A 426-nucleotide genomic window follows, 5' to 3' on the forward strand; every position below is an offset into this window, starting at 1 on the left:
TGGCCAGCTGACTGGCCAGGCTGGTACTATCCTAAAAAAAACATTGCTCTGGGGAAATGTAACTATCTCAGGCAGTCTGTTATCCCTGAGCAAGGACAGTTCCATGTTTCTCTGAATGCTGCAGAAGCCACAGTTATCATTTTCAAGCATTTCTTTAACATGCTCTTCAAGACTGTTTTTGGGACATATCTTCCCCACCAGCCCAAACCATACAAGGTCACACTATGCTTAACTGCTACTCTTCTCGGCTGGCTTCAAATCCGAGAAAACGTTCTACAGAAATTTGGAATCTGCAAAGACCATGAATATGTTTCTGTCATATATCTACTTGAACATGTGCTTCCTCTTGTATTTTTCCAGTACAACATCTTTAGGGGTGGGGATATTGTAGAGTATGAAAACCTAATGATACAAGTGGCTGTCCTT

The sequence above is a fragment of the Pavona decussata genome, unplaced genomic scaffold (genome assembly GCF_977016875.1).
Source record: "Pavona decussata unplaced genomic scaffold, jaPavDecu1.1 SCAFFOLD_221, whole genome shotgun sequence".
Lineage (NCBI taxonomy): Eukaryota > Metazoa > Cnidaria > Anthozoa > Scleractinia > Agariciidae > Pavona > Pavona decussata.